Here is a 17,992-nt window from a genome sequence, read left to right on the forward strand (position 1 = left end):
TATATCCACGCATAAATGTAGGTTGGAGGATGTAACTGAGCAAGTCTGTTAAGTAAAACAGTATGCTCTACACTATCGTAGACCTTTGCTACATCAAGAGTGACCAAAGCTGAAACTTCTCTTCTGCGTAGCGAGGGCCGGATTCTGCTGTCTAGATCTACATGCGCGGACCATATAGAGCGTCCACAATGAAAGCCAATCTGGTCTGAGCTGAAACCGTTGATGTCATGAACATGTTTTGTGAGGCGACTGTGCACTATTCTTTCTATTAATTTGACTAAATTTGAAGTCAGTGCAATTGGCCGAATATTATCTAAGACGTATCCTTTTACTACATCTTTCATTAATACAATAATTTTCGGCGTCTTCCAAATGCTTGGAATCCATACATTTTCCAGAGAAGCATTGACCATATCTAAGAGGGCGCTTGTAAACTCCTGGGCTAAAATTTTAATCATACCAACACTGACACCATCTGGTCCAGGAGCTGCAGGATGCAACATTGCCAGGACTGAGACGAGCTCTGATGCGTCAGCCTCGCTATAATCCGAAGAGGGTGAAATTGTGCACAAAGGGACGTTTCTCTGCGTCTGGAAGCGTAACGCCAATCCCTGAGAAATGCACTCCAGGCTCTCCTGAGCCTTTTGTGGTGATAACACTGTTGAACTAGTGAGAAGAGGGACGACAGAACTCTTGTTACGTTCCATGAATCTATGCAGGGCTTTCCGATGACAAGGATTTGAAAGAAATGTGTTTAAATTTTGGTTGTACTCCTCCTTGGCTTTTGCAAGTGTTCTTTTGAAAGATGCAGAGAAGAATTTGTAGTTTAACCAATTAGCCGGACTCTGGTTGCAGGACAGCCTCCTCCAGGCCGCTTTTCTGCGACGATAGGCCTTCTCACATTTTTCTGTCCACCAAGGAGACGGCTGTTTAGTAGAGGCTGCTGCGGGCACAGCGAATATTGAGTGGTCTGTTGCATTTTTAAAAATGAAACCGTCTGCTGAGCTCTGTCATCCCGGCTTGTATTAACTATAGAGGCAAGTGAGGCGGACATCAGATTTTTATAAATTTTATGGTTGACAAATTTATGGGTTACACAACTAGCTTTAAGAGGAGATAACCAGATAGTGAAAGTTATAGGAAAGTGATCACTAGACGTACCCGAATCCTCTGTCGACCAATCAGTCACATCTAGCCTACCTGCTGATAATGGTAAGTCAATGGCTGAGCGAGCAACCCCTCGCATAAAGGTTATTTCTTTAGAATTGCAGCAGCGTACGGCATTTGGAGACAGCCACGACCAGAGAAGCTGGCCGCAGGAGTCGGTACAACTTCCCCAGTCACTATGGTGAGAATTAAAATCTCCTGCGATGAATGCACTGTTTGTGCCAGTCACCAAGCTGTCTAAACAGTCTGTCCTGTGTACACCTAAAGGGAAATAGACATTAGCAATTGTAATATCAGCAGAATGCGGAAATGAAATTTTGATCGCTAAAAGCTCACAGTCAGGGAGAACAATTTTCTTAGAGATAGATGCCTGATGACATAAATTTTTAGATAGCATGGTTACCAAGCCACCTCCCCTGCCAACATTTCGATCTGACTGGAAAACTCGAAAGTTTCTCATTGAAAATGATTTATACGGTGATAACCACGTTTCTTGTAAAAGTACAATATCAGGCTTATGCTTGTGAATAAGTATGTCTAGATCTGGAAGAGAAGACAAGACGGAACGGCAATTCCATTGTAACACTTTGATACCTGCCATGATCATTGACCAATTGAAGAGGCCGAAACCCCCTCTTTAAGGACATCAACATGGGGATGAAGTTTGGGTGCTCACTTTTTAGCTTTCATCTGTGGAGAACTAGAATTAGATGGTGATGAGGAAGCACGGCGCTTCTGCGTAAGGCACGACATTTCGACATCTGTTGTGCAGATGTCACTGCGACATTCACTGCTAGGAACAGAGATGTTAGGTGGGACCTGGGGACCATCAGAAGGTGATGTAGAGCGGCTAGCACTAGCTGCAGAAGCTGAAACAGATGCAGACGTTGCTGCCAGGACGGAGTTGATGATGACGCAGACTGAACTGCAACAAACTGAGCCAACGCCTCAGAGAAAGTGTTTAGCATTCGCTCAACCACATAAGAGTTTTTTCGACTGTGGTCACAATTGAGGCAGTCAAGTTGGACTCAATGTCCCCAACAGATGCGCGCACACGACTAGCATATGAATCTTTTTTGCTGTTAAGAACAGCGTAAGCATCGGCTCTTGAGCACCGCTTCTCTTTGATAATGTCCAACAAGATACGCTCTTCACTACGTTTTGCGCAGTTGGCATCAGCTGAGTGACTGTTGCTGCAGAAGCAATAATGAGGCTGCTCTGAGGTGTAGTTATCAACAGAATGACCTTTTCCACATAAACGGCAGCGGGTCTCCGACTTGCATGCGTTGCCACTATGCCCGAACCGCCAGCAGTTGGTGCATTGAAGAGGGCGTGGTTCTAGAGGGTCCACACGGTATACAATCGGCCAGATTTTTAGTTCAGCAGGGCAGGAAGAGCCAGGAAAAGTTGTTATACAGACTCAGTAGCAACACGCGAGCCGTTTACCTCTCTACTGCAGCGGTAGACTGAAAGGACCCCAACGCCAGCATCCTGAAATTCCTGTAGAATTTCTTGCGGGGATGATGCTGGGTCGGCACCTCTTACGATACCCTTGACACATGCAAGCTTTTCGGGAAAGAATGCTTTCACCGGCAGCGAGCTGAAATTTTTGCACTTAAGCAAGTCTGCAACACAAGCGATGTAAGAGGACTTGCACACAATTCCTCGACGGCCAAATGGACGCACCTCAGAGATCTGCAGGTATTGGGCAGTCAATGATCTTAGCTCCTGTTGAATTAGTTTGGGGGTTTTCATTTTGATCACACCCTCACCGATTGGGACGATAGCCACGGGAGCCGCATCAATGCCATTTTTGTGAAAGGACTCAAGTGGCAGAAATATGTGCCCTGTTGTGGATTGCAAGAATTGCAACGGAGAGTTAAAAGTGCTGGATTCGTTTGTTTGCAAGCTTCAGGAAACCGAACTGTACAAGGAAGTACTTCCCCCTTTTGCGGCCGTTCGCCACGCACCCTTTCCGAAAAGGCGAACGCGACAAACACGTTTGCCAACGCTAGATTGCCTATACAGAAAGAAAGGTTAAGATCTCGAGAAATCTGGGAGGGCAAGTGCGCAACATTGCCGCATGAACAAGCTGTTCCGCCACCGAAGCTTTCACTTCGTGCTTTCAGTTGCTGTGCAGTTGTGCCTGCGTGTGTAGCGAGATCCCACTGCTCGCAAATTAAGGTGTGTGGCAATTACAGTAACAGCAGCGCACGACGCCGAATTTGGTACGGAAAAGAAGGACGGCTTACGCTCATACATGCCATTATTGTAGATAGTGGAGTGCACAGCCGCGCGAACCGACAACGCTTACCGTCCGTGTATTGTGTGCTGCCTTGGCGCTACTCTTGAACTTGGCTCCAAAGAGAGCGCTTTTCGTGAACCATATTCGGAATGAAGCATTTGCGTTACGGCTGCAGTGATGCAGGGTGGCTGTCACTTCCTCGTGCGAGACAGTCGCGAAAAGTGACTCCGCAGGCCAGCGCTCAGAGTGGAGCTGATTGCTTACCATTGACGAGACCTCGAGCCTTTTCATGCCCGCATATCGAGCGTGGAGCGTACCACGATTTCATGTGTCAGGCTGACGTAATTATGAACCTCGAGTAGTGTGAACGCGTTGCCGTGCGCGCGTTATAACATTTATATCGCGGAATCCATTGAAGGGATTGCACGCCAGCTCATGAAGGCTGCTTGATGCATAGCACTGCTACCATGATATTTAACATTTGTGTGTGCATTTAATTTTGTCGTCTTTCTGTGTTTAACAAACCAGTAGAAATATTTTTGTTTTTGTAAGCACCGTTAACAGGTTCCAAACAAATGCGTACGATGTGCATGTGAGCGTTTCTTAGAGTGGTGACCACATGTATGTACGCAATACTAAAACGACAAGCGCAGCCGCAGGAGCACTAAACCTTACCGTTTTAGACAATATCAATAAACAACAGTCAGCAAAGCAGAATATCAATAAACAACATTCAGCAAAGCCTTCTGCGGATCTAAAGACAAGCATCAGGCGTTCCATCCGTTAGCTGGCTCTGAGACATGAAGCCCGACACCGTTATCACGCTTCAAGTGAACAAATTAGGGCACTCACATGTCCGTCGAATTTTTGGACAAACTCTAGTTCCGTTCACAACCGTATGAGCGGAAACACTGCCTGTCGGAACCGAACCATCGGACGCGGCAGCGTCGCGTCGAAGCGCACGCCGAGCAGTCAAGAGGCGTGTAATGGCGGCGGGCTCACGTGATCAAAGATGGCAGCCCCCATGATAGGGCGCTGTAAAACGTCTATAAGTGTTGTAAGTGTTCACCTGCGGACAAAAATTCACACGAATTTTTTTCCCTGTGTCGTCTTCGACTTCGCGCAATTGAGCGTGTTTCTACGAGTGCACTTCTCAAATTTGCTATACCAGAAGCAGCAATCAAACTTAATGATGGCAACGTGACCCGGGTTAGGATCCTGTGATATACCCGCTGATATCTTAAGGCATGCACAATAAGGCAATCGTCCTCGGTTAAAGCGGAATACCTGTTCTGCAGAGAGATTCTGAATTCCTCATCCTTTCTTCTCACCGCTAACTCGCTGACATGGGCTTCTTCATTAGTATTTCCTTCGGTTCTCTCTGAAGGCCAGGCTAATTTGAGGCCGTAACATACTCTGGTCGCTGCATCGCAACTTGCCGAGCACCTTCACATCCCACACGATGCTACGGTGCGCGCACAGTATGAAGTTTTTTGTAAGTTTTAGTCTCGTCATTTTGGCGCTTCCAAGTCGACTTTCAGTCCTCCCATATCCGAAAGATGGTACGCACAATCTATAAGGTATTTCGCTCTGCGAACTCTTCTAAATTCTCTCTGTTATACCTAGAACCTACACCAAGTCCCCAAATGCCTGATCTCCAGCCTGAGTTTTGCCTTTTAGCATTAAAGTCGTCCATCAGCGCAGTCGGCCGCGTTTTTCATTTGCTCATTGCCGATTCTACGTGTTCATAGAAGCTTTTGACTACCTCCTCTATAAGGCTGATTTTGGTGCATAGTCTTTCACTAACTTAAATTTGTGCCAATTAGTACTCATAATTACGATGACTGCCACCGTGGAATCGAATTTATGTTGCCAGCTCTATCCTTATTAATAAGAAATCCCACACCTAACTTTCCTCTGTGCTCCAAAACACGAGAGCAGAGTATGTGCCCGATCATAAGCACGCAATATGGTTATTCTGGCCTCCTTACCTCATTAAGTCTTATAACTTCCCATTTATTAACAATACTAGCCTCAGTGGAATAGATACCAGCGTTATTGAACATTGCCCGCTTCAGTTTACAATGACTGCCTGTCCGGGCCAACAGAATCATGGCACTCTCCGCTGCATCGCAGGTCTGATAGGTGACTTAGTTGCTGTGCAACTGCTGCGGAGAGTGTACCCGGGTTCATTTGGGTATTAATATAAGAGGTGGCGGCCAAGCAGCACTCCGGGGTGGCCCAATGCTGTTCTAGTGAGGGAGTGTGTCGAGTGTGGTCAACGGGATCAGGCCACACCCCAGGCTTGCCTGTGGCTGTTTCATCGACAAGAGGATTATTTATCCAGAGATGAACTGCGTCCCACAGGGATCGAACCGCGCGTCTCATGCATGCCAGGATGCTTTATCTCTACGCCATCGCTGTTCCCTTACATGCACATATCAATACTGAGCGAGCTTAAGAAGTAAGCGATATATACTGTTTACCGATAAGCTCTCTGATTAAGAAACGCCAAATCATGAAAGCCTCTAACTCATTTGCGAGAGGTGAAGCGACCAAGTTTCAAAGCCGATAAGCGTGAATTAACCGATATAAGGAGGTATATTATGGGAAGAATCGAGCATGCAGTAAAAATACGAAGGCAACTTAGAAGCAGCGAAGAGGAAATTAGGTATATGAAAAAATTAGCTGTGTGCCCTAAGAGACAAAGGGAGCAATGTCAGAGCCAATATGGCGAACATATTTAAAATAGCTGATAATGGCCGCACAAATGTGAAGAGCATCCCATGCAATGAAGAAATAATGAGATAGCCAGTAGTACAGAGCAAGTGGTCATCCTGCCGGTAACGAAAGAGGAACTAAAGAAAGCCACGGAAGAAACGCAGAAAGGAAACCAGCTGATGGGGGTCAAGTATCAGTAGATCTGTTGATGAATGATGAAAAAAATGTGATAGGCTATCTACCGTTATACGTAATGCCTCATGACCTCGACCAGAGCGCAATTTTGGAAGAACGGTAAGAATATCTTTATCCATAAAAAGGCACGTCATCAACTTCAAATATTTTATGTGATTCAGCTTGCTATAAGTTAGTAACAAAGTATTTACTGACAAAATCGCGAATCGAAACAAAGCCTTACTTCACTCAGCCAAATGATCACGCTGTCTTTCGTAAAGGCTGCTTGAGAATAAACTATTGAAACTGTTAATTAGGTCAAAAAGAAAATGCGCCGAATATAAACAATCACTATACATTTTGACACTTGAGTCGTTCGGAATCTCAGCAGACATGCACGAATTACGGAATCAGGGTGTTGTAGAACTATGTGTAGAAAGACTGGAATATATCTACCCATGCTGCACTGCCATCGCAGCGTTCCATAAATAATTCGCCGCCTGGTTACAGCAAGCATTCAGGGCCCTGATTTGGGAACAGTTGACGATAAGAGTGAATAGGATAACTTTAGTAATCTGCGATTCGCCGATAAGTCGCCGTACTGCGTAACTCAGGGGACGAATTGCAAAGCGTGATCAATGTCTTATATAGGCGCATCAGAACATTAGATCTAAGATAATTATGCAAAAAAGTGATGTTAAACAGTCTTGGAAGAGAGCAGCAGTTTACGGTGGGTATCCATGCGCTAGACGTGGATAGCGAAAACATCTTAGGGCAGGTCCGGAGATCAGGAACACGATAGTTAAATCACTAGGAGAATGAGAAATGGGTAGAGCACATATGGCAGGACTCTCAGATGAAGAATAGAATTCAAGTGTTCCTGAAGAGCAAAGTTTATAACAGTTGTATCTAACCGGCTATTGCCATCTGCAATGGAAACATGGAGGCTAACGAAGAGTGTTCAACTTAGACTGAGGACAGTACAGCGAGCTACGGTAGCAAAAATAGTAAGTGCAACGTTAATAAGGGGGGGGGGGGGATGAAGAGAGTAGATCAGCAAACAAACTCTAATTAATAACCTGTTAGCAAAAATTAAGAAAGAAATGTGCAATGGCTTCTTATATAATGGGAAGGCGAGATAACAAATGATCGTTAAGAGTAAAGGACTGCATTTTCAGAAAAGGGAAGCGTATCATGGAGCGGCCGAAAGTTAGGTGACCGGATGAGGTCAGGAAATTAGCTGGGATAAGGAGGCGGCAGCTGGCACAGCACCGAGTTATATGACAGTTGTGGGAGAGGCCTTGGTCGTACAGTCGGCACAGTAATGCTGCTGCTGTTGATGATAACAGTACTAGACATCTTATTATAGCGAGGCACCAGTTCCAAATAACTGTCAGCTTGCGGGGGGTGTTTACATAAATGTGGCAAAGGCCTTAGTCTGACAGTGGGCGTAGTGCGGCTCATGATGATGATGGTGATGCTGAAACATTTGTGTCATCCCCAGTGTGCTACAGCTCGGTATTGCAGCGTGATGTGGACCGTGGACGGAACTACGTTATTAGGAGAGATGCAATGATGGCCAGAGAACCGCGATACGGATACTATTTATGTATGTGTCAATAGTGGCTAGCAAGAAGATATCGCTGGTAATGTTTCTGTAAATAAGACAGTAAAAATATAAATTATCATTAACGTAAACTGTCTCAAAATGATATCTTTTATTCATATTTTGTTTCTCAGGATGTTATCTGTTGATATAAAAATGCTGTAGGGCTATACGTTTGGCCAAAGCATGAGCGATTACACATATCTTCAATGCAGTGAAAACAGTAAAAAGAAAAAATTCTAGGAGCAGTCTAAGGAGTACGCAGTACTTCGCTAACAATATTTTGCGAAAAGTACACATGGTTTGAAAAATTCGTCTTCCACTGCTCTGCGAAGAAACTGCACTGAAAACTGTAATATTAGAGAAATGGGGTGTTCATGAATGCTAAGAGTTCTTGCTGGAAGAGGCTGCATTTTATCCTGGTAACTCAAGTTCATTTTTCTCCGGTAAGCTACAGTAAAGAAATGCTAATAGGCATTTTTCCCTTGGCTTTCCAGCGCTTCGATGCTGTTTAGGTACGCTGGTGAGCAGCCCTGTCCAGAGCGCGCCAATGGTGCTCTGCGGGGCAAGTCAGCGGCATCTAACGTTAGGCTCTGGGTTTCAGCTATGTGTCCCGTGCGCATGCGTGGCCAAAATAAAGCGGTACCTGCTCGTGGGTTTTGCTATATATATATATATATATATATATATATATATATATATATATATATATATATATATATATATATATATATATATATAGCAACTGCACAGCTACTATAGTCCTCCATAACGTCAGCAATAAAATTCCAATAAGGAAGGGCGTTAGGCAAGGCGACGCTATTTCGCCAATGCTGTTAACCGCATGTTTACAGGAGGTATTTCGAGGCCTGAATTGGGAACAGTTGGGAATAATAATAAATGGAGAATACCTAAATAATCTGCGATTCGCTGATGACATTGCCTTGCTGAGTCACTCAGGAGGTGAACTGCAAATCATGATCAATGAGTTAGACAGGTAGAGCAGATCGATGGGTCTATAAATTAACATGCAGAAAACCAAGGTAATGTACAACAGCTTAGCAAGGGAACAACAGCTCACAATTGGCAGCGAGAGCCTAGAAGTTGTGACTGAATACGTCTACTTAGGGCAGGTAGTGACAGCTGATCCGGATCATGAGAGGGAGATAACTAGAAGGATAAGAATGGGGTGGAGCGCATATGGCAAATTTTCGCAGATCATGAGTGGCAGTTTACGAATTTCCCTCAAGAGGAATGTGTACAACAGCTTTATCTTACCGGTACTCACCTACGGGGCAGAAACGTGAAGGCTAACGAAAAGAGTTCAGCTTAAGTTAAGCACCACGCAGCGAGCCATGGAAAGAAAAATGTTAGGTGTAAGGTAAAGAGACCGGAAGCGGGCAGAGTGGGTGAGGGAACAAACACCGGTTAATAACATCCTAGTCGAAATCAAGAGAAAGAAATGGGCTTGGGCAGGGCATGTAATGCGAAGGCAAGATAACCGCTGGTCCTTAAGGGTAACGGAGTGGATTCGAAGAGAAAGTAAGCGTAGCAAGGGGCGGCAGAAGGTTAGGTGGGCGGTTGAGATTAAGAAGTTTGCAGGCAAAGAGTGGATGCAGCTGGAAAAGGACACGGTTAATTGGAGAGACATGGGAGAGGCCTTTGCCCTGCAGTGGGTGCAGTAAGGCTGATCATGATGATGATGATGAAGATGATGCTTGCGCTTCACGCCGCCAGGGCCGCGCTGAATGATATGTAACAGTGGCCGGGAAACCAACGCGTTTCGCGCGATTCACGAGGCGGCTAGGCGAGCAAGTGATATCGGGGGATCGCACGTTTCAAAAGCAAGTGCAAATGATAGCGGGTGATCGCGCGTTTCAACCACGCACTAGGCTAAGAGTGCCAGAATTGGCCCTAGGTGGTTGTGTGGTGCCGGTTTTCGTCTTGTCAGTATAGGTTATCTACACATGCAGCGGGATAACAAGCTCCAGAGGCAGTCAAGTTGGCTGGTCTGAAGAGAGGCCTGATGCACTGTCCCTCATAGCTAACACGCACCGCAGAAACACGCCGAAAGCATTATAGCCCCTGTGAATGGTGCGTATGCAGAAACGTGCGATCGTCCGGTATCACTCGCGTTTGCTTGTCTGGCCGTCTCGCTACACTCGTTAAACACGGCGGCATGGCGACACCCTGGCCACCGCCACAAATGCAGGTAGCGCGGCCCTCACGGCTCGAAACGAACTCGCAAGGCGGTGGCTGGACAAGGAAGTGATGAGCAGGCATCCGCCTGTATTTGCCACGCATGCTCACGGGACGCATAACATAAACCCAGAGCCCAAAGTTAGATGGCGCTGACTTGCTCCGCAGAACACCGTCGGCCGCTCTAGGCAGGGCTGCTCACCACTGTATATTAGCTGTTGTGGCCGGAGCATCTACTGTTCACGAAAATGGCGAGAATTGGGCCTATTTGGCTGTTCGTGATGGTTCAACGCGCTAAACTAACTTTTTACAAAACGAGACACAACACCAAATGAGAGCGCTAGCTTACAACTGGTTTTAATTGTGAAAAGAAGCGATCTTTTTGTACACAAGACGTGAGCGTCATCAATGGCGAACAAAGAAACGAAATAACATATCGGTATGAGCAAGCCCAATCAGATCCACACAACCCACCCATCGCGGCAGCCGAAGCATGTCAACTTCTTTCTCAGACAACGACAAAGACACATTACTGATGCACATTTCGGCCCCGGAGGATTTGATTTAAAAAGCCTCTGCGATTTCTCTTTCTGTTTTGTTATTGCAATGCGAAATAATTGTGGTTCTTTCGAACAGAGGCGTGCATTTTTCGCAGCGAGGACAACGATTCCCCAGCTTTACCGAATGTGTGATACCAACCGCGTTGCAGCAAACCACAGAAAACGTTGCAGCATCAACCATGAGAAAAAACACGTTGAATAAATGCGACACAGGTGTGTTTATGTCATTCCGCTCTCCTGCAGAATGAAGTATGCTGGCCAAAAGAGCCGTTGCATAAACAAAAGGCTACGCGAGCACGCAAAGAACTGTAACCCCTTCACACATTTGGGAAAGCTGGCGACTCATTGTCATTGCTGCAAAAAATTCGAGCCTCTGTTCGAAAGAACCACAATTATTTCGCATTTCAATAATAAACAGAAAGAGAGATCGCGGAAGCTTTTGAAATCAAATCCTCTGGGGCCGAAAGGTGTATTGGCAATGTGTCTTGGTCGTTCTCTGAGAAAAAAGTGGACATGCTTAGGCTATCGCGATGAGTGTCTTGTGTGGATCTGATTGGGATTGCTCATACCGACATGTCATTTGGTTCCTTTCTTTGACACTGATGACGCTCACGTCTTGTGTATAAAAAGATCACCTGTTTTCACCATTAACACCAGTTGTAAATTCGTGCTATGTATTGGTGTTGTTGTTTTGTCTCATTTTGTAGAAAGTTAAGTGCGTTGAACCATCACGTACATGCTCTCTGTTTGCTAGCCAACAACCTGATCCTTTTCCCGTGGACTCTTTCAAATTGTATGACGTGTTTATTGTGTATGTACGCGTTACACATGGGGCAAGCGTACTAGAAAAAAGATTTGACCTTGATTTCACTAATGGTATAAATCAAAGATAATTTAAGGCTGAATTTTTTCATCAAGATGTGCACAGAACGCAATAAGTTCGTTCCAGGGAGGGAGAGTATGCTTCTACAAACACAGCAGAATAAGAGAGGTTTGAAACAAAATTTACCGAACGGCAAATAACAGATATAAATAATTTTTCTAAAGCAAATAAGGCTAAATAAAATGGGAATGGAACAAAACGAATCATAATGAATAGCGTTAAGTAGTTGCTGAGGAAAGAGGTCTTAAATACGCCATAAAATACATGAACCATCTAGGGCCTACTCTGTGTCCTTAATGCGTTGCACCAGCTCCGCCTTTTCTGTTTTGTGTTATACTAATAAATCAAGGAAGTCTACAAACACTTCTGAAGAGTGCACCTTGTCGGTTCCTCGCTACCAGCGACACCACGTAACTTGCATTAGGAGTGGGCTGAGGCAAAGATATATATGCTGTTGGTTGTTATATACAACCTGCCTAAAAGCACGTATAAACACTTCCATTGCGAAGAGCTGCATATTTGTGTTCATTAAAAACCGGTTTTTGCGCTTAGGTTTTCTTCTAGCATTGGGTTGATAAATATTGGACAGAGGAAGTATTGCGGAGGGCAAATTGAAGGTCAAGGTTGAAGATCTCAGCACAGAAGATTAGAACAATACGCTTAAAATCCTCACAAGAAGTTACCTTGCGTTATGTTCCCCTCCCTAAGAAGGCACCAACAGCTAAAATAGGCGGTTCTATACACTAGCCGCCACGGTGGCTTAGTGGTTAATGCTGTTGTGACTTTGAGGTGGTCCCGTAACGCTCGCCACCCGTTTTGTGACAGAGCGTCGCCAGCTCTCAGTCGGTAGCGAAGACTCCGAGTCAGGGTGAGAACAACGAAAGGGATTTTATACATTATGTACAGAGCATTATACAGGACGAGATCGGCACAGGGGCCGAGAGCTAGCAGCAAACGCGACTGTTCTCGCACGGTGACGTCCGGCGAGGCTCCAACGCGTCACACATCACACTCCACTCGGGAGCGGCACACTCAGAACGGGCTCGGAAGATCGGAGTCCAGAGTCTGTCCAGGCGGCAGCGTTGGGGCTTATATAAACCCGAGAAACAGTCGTCACTCAAACAGACCAATAAAAATCCAGCACTTGACAGCCGTCCGAGAAGTCCAACCAGCGACCGCGCTGGCCACCCGCTTCAAGTTTGCCGCGCGCGGTGACTCCCAGGGGGAAAGGGAACCGGCGCCTGGCTGTCTAGCAATGTTGCAACACGTTTGGACATGTTGCTCGCCGATGCTTCTCCATAAGGCGCAGCTGTCTAGCGGCGCAGCATCATAGCTTGTCCAGGGAGTGTTAGGGCGCTGTTTGTAGCCTTGCGGCGCAGCACCGGGCTTGTTCAAGGGCGTTCGCAGGAGAAATTGTGCGTCTTGAAAATGTGGAGTCCGGGCTGGTTGTCCGGGCACAACAATGCGCTCGGCTACTGATCCGCAGTTGCCGGGTTCGAACCCAACCGCGGCGGTCTCGTTTCGATGGAGGCGAAACGCAAAGGCACCCGTGTGCTGTGCGACGTCAGTGCACGTTAAATATCCCCAGGTGGTCGAAATTATTCTGGAGCCCTCCACTACGGCACCTCTTTCTTCCTTTCTTCGTTCACTCCCTTCTTTATCCCTTCCTTTACGGTGCGGTTCAGGTGTCCGCCGATACATGAGACAGATACTGCGCCGTTTCTTTTCCCCAAAAACCAATTATCAATTTTCGGTTTTGTACATGCATTCCAAAGTTAGTGCATCCATCTTAACACATATTTTTATGCAGATAAGAAAAAATGAGAGCGCCTGTGACAGGGACATTTAAGGGAGACTAAACGGAAATAGCAAAGTAAGCATGACGCTACTCTATACGGGTGGACAACTGCTCGAGAACGAGAGAGTCCTTCTTAATCTGAAAGCACTTCTAGCCGCACTCCCCAGATTACAGCAGTTTCCGTAACTGTGAAGCCTATGAGTAGAGTACGTAGTTGGGTCGCTGGGTTAGTGGACACCTCAGTCGCGCTTTGGGCTACGTTGCCGTGGTATCAGACATGGGCGCTGCATGTGCTGTCGTTGACAACATTGCAGCAGAAACGTGGGACCGGAGCATAAGCCCGCCGGCGATCATTGGGTGCATTGGCGTTGGCAACGTAGTAGACTCCGCTGATTTTGAGGAAACGAAAGGCCCATACCTGGATCTTAGGGTCAGTGGTCACATAAATCGCGCTTTGAAGTATGTGGTGGTGGTGTCAACTTCTCTTAAATCTTTATCCTGCGGAGCCAACGCAACCTACGTTCGTAACATTATATATATATATATATATATATATATATATATATATATATATATATATATATATATATATATATATATATATTAGCAAACGAGGTAAAGTAAATGAGGGGCCCGTTTGACGAACTTATGAAGGGAGCCAACAGTCACCGAAACCAAGGTGCATAGGGGAACGTTGTTATTATCATTTTTGTTTAATGTGTTGTGCTGATCAGTGGCATCTATTACTTAGATTAATACATCGCTTAAAGAAAATTACTTAAAAAGCAGCAGAAAAAACAAACCATGCCTCCGGCGGGATCCGAACCCACGACCTCCGAATATGTTTGTTTTTTCTGCTGCTTTTTAAAGTAATTTTCGTTAAGCGATTTATTAATGTAATAGTATCTCACTGATCAGCACAACACATTAAATAATAATAATAATAATAATAATAATAATAATAATAATAATAATAATAATAATAATAATAATAATAATAATAATAATAACGTTCCCCTATACACCTTGGTTTCGGTGACTGTTGGCTCCTTTCATATATATATATATATATATATATATATATATATATATATATATATATATATATATATATATATGCACCCGACATGCTTAATTCCAAATTCCGCCATCTGAACTTGAGGAAGTATGGCGCAGATCAGAGGGAAAATGTCACTATTACACACACACACACACACACACACACACACACACACACACACACACACACACACACACACACACACACACACACACACACACACACACACACACACACACACACACACACACACACATATATATATATATATATATATATATATATATATATATATATATATATATATATATATACATATGTATGGTATAGAAAGATAAACGTATTTGGTTGCTTGAGGCAAAATGCAAAGTTGTGAAAGCCAAGAAATGAAGACCGACAAGTTGCCTTGGACGACTGCTAATTTCAGCAATTATGAAGGTGCAACTTTTCAGTTGTGCATTATGCCTCCGCCCCAGCAAATATTGTTCTGAAATGGAAGTGGTTCGCATGCCTTACCTCGCATGCTTTGGAGTTGTCTATTGGCTTACAGCCGTCTCGTTTGACCGGCGTTTCCCACTTTTCTGCGCGCACTGTCTCGAGGAAAGCGAAATAGCCGCTGTCCTTTTCTAAAGTTGGCAGAACAACCGGGAACACAACAGTCCGTCATAGCTTTATATGTGACTGCTTCATCACAAACACAAAACGAGCTCACTTCAAGCAGCCGGATCGGTAGTGCCATGAACAGAGCAAGACCTCATCCGCTGACTCTTAAATAGACGTCTCCGGTTGTAAATAACGTGGCGCCAAAGTGGCGCGACATGACGCGCAAAATTTTTCACTACCGCCTTGGCTTAGCATGTTTCCAGCATTCCCCGCCGCCTTTATCGTCCCGATTAGACATGGCTCGGTACAAAATGCACCTTCTACCCCACTTTTTCGGAAGTAACTTTTACGGAACCCCCACTCTCCCCTCTCGCCCCATCTACTTCTTGGCGCCAGTTCACCCCGAATATCCCGGCGCCGTACCTACCTTAAGAACGTCAGTAAGCAAGAGAGAATGCGTGACGAATTGCGCTGTCGTCAAGAGGAGGCGCCTTATTTTTCGTATCGCTTTTCAGTAAATTCCTACTGGGAAAAAAATATGCTACTTTGGTTGCCGTCACGTAAAGCCACGAGATAAGTAAAATTCGTCACGCATGCTTCTGGGCAGGCATGTCCTGGAGCTTACTTTTTTTTCTCTTTCTTGATGACAGCAGAGGGGATGAGAGCTTGCCTGCCGCGCGTCTTTCTGCTCAACATGAGTCAAATCCTCTCCTCCTGTCGCTTCACCTCTTTCATTTCATTTCTCCATTCTGTCTCCTATCCTTTATTTCCGCTGCCCCAGCTCAGGTGCTTCCGTATCGCTGGCAGATTCCGGGGCTAGCAGAAATCTTTTCCTTCCCTTTTATTATTTTAATAAAACCACTTACTACAACTAGCCCGGACCAGTATCTAATGAGAGGTATACTGCCTTGGCCAATGACTATGGAGTGAAGCGGCAAGCCAGCGTCTTTTGGCCACTGGAGCAGACAATTCCGCTGAAGCGAGAAAGGCGGCCTGTGTTGCTCCGACTCCCCTTAGTTGTGTTTGGTGTAAATAGTGGCATTGAAATAAAGCCGTAATCTAGAGTTGAATTTTAAAGGTGTCTTTGTGAATCGGTCGCTTTTCTTGTTTTTCCTTCATGCTTAGAACAGAATGAAAAACTAACGTTTTTGTATACTTAGCAACTGAAATTTGTTGTTGCTATGTTGCCTTATTCAATTACAACTTTCACTGAACCGTTTATTTTTAATTCTTTCCCAGAAAAACCAATAACAACGACCAATGTCTTGCTGAATAATCAGCAAGGTGTCGAATCGTACTATCAATCAATGTTTATTAAACACTATTCAGAGTGAAACTCTGACCAAGTTCATAATTTTTTTGCGGAACAAGCCTTCAGCAAACGAGAACATATGAACGTTTTGTTTCAGACATGTCTTCAGTTGTCCGCCCCAGAAGAGTGTGGCGACGGATCGTTTGGAAAAGAAATTTGCTCTTACTGCTTGGAACCCTTTACATATGGCGGAGTAATAAGACAAAGTCATCCCAGTTAATGTTGGACAAGCGGGTGTTAACCAGCCAAAAAAGAGTTCTGTTCGGCAGATCAACCTCCGCGCTGTTGGCATACCTGAGAAACTTATGATCTAGTAAACAGTTTTTTACGTTAGAACAGCAAATGTAGCCTGATCCAACACATTCGGCGACCCTGATACTGTAATTTATGACTACGAAGGAGGCGCCCATAACCGCAGGCTCTTTTTTAGTGTAGCCAGTGAGTGGGGAACGCAGCGGCCAGTTATAACTATTCGATCGGCGTGCATTCGCAGCGACTGCATCATGCAAAAAAACTTTCAAAACTGGCAGAACATTGCTGCCACGAGCGAAACAACCATGTAATGTCAATTTCCAGTTTATTCGCGTCATTGCAGTCGCCACGAAACCGCACAAAAACGACGCCTCATGCATAGCGCGCAGTATACGCGACTGGCGCGTGTAACCCAAACATGCCGCTGCGAGAGGTAAACGGCGGCGCGGGGTGCTACAAAGGGTGACCTCACCCTGAAAGCGGAAGCGAGGCGAGCGGGCATCGAGGCACCCTAAGGGTGGTAGCAGACCCCCAGAAGTCTTGAAACGTGATGAGTGAGAGCTAACGCTCTTAAAAAAACGAGCTTTTGCACAATATTACATGCTTAGCAATGCTAAACCGCCAGCCATTTTTTTTCAGCTCGGAAAGGTGAATGTATTCCTGAGAAAGTAGAAATTTAAATTCTCGATGCCCTTCCTAATTTATAGGCGCCTAAAGCCAGGGAAGGTTATGTCATTTTTATGCGGTTTCGTTATGGAAGCTCTCCGAACGAGCAATGATGCCACCTGCCAGCGCGCATGGCGTTGAGAGGTTTCAGTTCTAAATTTGCTGCGCAAAGGTGCTACACGCACGCTGAATGCACAGAATACAAAGAAAAGTGTCAGCGTCCATGTTTCTGCCTTTCAATTAAGTGCGTAGTCTGATTTAAGGTGTTCTATTTGTGAGTCTTCCCACGTTCTTGGTCACGCTCGTGGCGCTACTTCCCTCTAATTTCGATGATTCCTTCTCGTTTAGGCGAAACTAGATTAACCGACAGGTGCCGATCAAGTATCCCGGTCACGAAGCCCAGGAACTAGAATCCGCCCGTTTAGTGATCATTAACCAATCGCTTTTCCACCATGTTCTGCCTTATGAAGGCTCTGTTTTTTTTAAAAAATGACCAATTTGCTATCACGTGACGCTAACTTATCAGTACACTTCGTTTTTTTAGTAGTCACCTTTACTGTTCCATTAAAACCATTTAAGCTGTGGATAGCTGCTAAACGATAACGCTAAAACGTACGTGTATAAAATTTTGAGCACGAGAGTAAGGCAACGAATTTTATTAGGAACAGGACAGCTACTGGAGAAAGAAACATTAATGCCGGAACGCTGAACGTCATGGGTAGAGCAGCATAAGTGGCGGAACAAAG

The 17,992-nt window shown here is 45.2% G+C and overlaps 1 protein-coding gene across 1 annotated transcript in view; it reads left to right on the plus strand.

Annotated features, from left to right (window-relative positions):
- The window catches only part of LOC144098081 (sodium-coupled monocarboxylate transporter 1-like), a 149,527-nt gene that overhangs the window by 82,567 nt on the left and 48,968 nt on the right, over positions 1 to 17,992 (plus strand). The window lies entirely within an intron of this gene.

Source organism: Amblyomma americanum, chromosome 7, assembly GCF_052857255.1.
Source record: "Amblyomma americanum isolate KBUSLIRL-KWMA chromosome 7, ASM5285725v1, whole genome shotgun sequence".
NCBI classification, from domain to species: Eukaryota; Metazoa; Arthropoda; class Arachnida; order Ixodida; family Ixodidae; genus Amblyomma; species Amblyomma americanum.